Source organism: Morone saxatilis, unplaced genomic scaffold (genome assembly GCF_004916995.1).
Source record: "Morone saxatilis isolate NCDOM2014 unplaced genomic scaffold, NCSU_SB_2.0 Contig2, whole genome shotgun sequence".
NCBI lineage: Eukaryota > Metazoa > Chordata > Actinopteri > Moronidae > Morone > Morone saxatilis.
The window spans coordinates 17,894,162-17,894,803 of record NW_023339762.1 but is presented as its reverse complement, the minus strand read 5'-3'; the positions used below and the strand labels follow the sequence as shown (position 1 = coordinate 17,894,803).

At 34.0% G+C, this 642-nt stretch overlaps 1 protein-coding gene across 1 annotated transcript in view; it reads right to left on the bottom strand.

The window, feature by feature from the left end:
• The window catches only part of si:ch211-233h19.2 (uncharacterized protein LOC565175 homolog), a 13,661-nt gene that overhangs the window by 6,742 nt on the left and 6,277 nt on the right, over positions 1 to 642 (bottom strand). The gene's annotated exons all lie outside the window — the stretch shown is intronic.

Sequence of the window (642 nt, the reverse complement as noted above, 5' to 3'; positions counted from 1 at the left end):
ATGTACAACATTCCCAAATTTGGTTGCGATCCAGTTTAGCATTGAAGAGTTACTGCCTATTAAATACATCAGGCCATGCTTTCAGAGGTTTGGGAATCAATTACAGTCAAATGGAAAGTGATGCCCAAACACTCAAAGTTTTGTTCGACTTTATCTAATTATATATTTTGAAAAATATAAAGTGAAGCAAACTTTTGTCACAATTCAGTGGATGTGCTGAAAACATTTCAGCTCTCTAGGACGTACGGGTGATAAGATTTTTTGAACCAACCACCTGAATACTGAATACATGCCTTAATACGAACATTGGAATGATGTGTGTATATGCTTGCACCATTCTCACAATTACAGAGGAGAAAATAATTTCATTCATTTCTTTTCATCAGGTTAACATTGCACAAATCAGGTCAGTCAGCAAGATAGCTTGATTTGGAAGAGCTCAAACAGTGTCTAGTACATTGCCTGTCATTAATGCGCAAATGTATTCAAGTAAATCCCTGTCGAGAAATACACACATAGAATAGAAAACATACTACTTTTATCCTCAGAAATAGCATACTAGAAAACTAATTATAAAATGTAAGCAATATAGGAGAAAAAAATATTGTGAAAAGTACTAGAGCATACTTGCTAAATTATCTG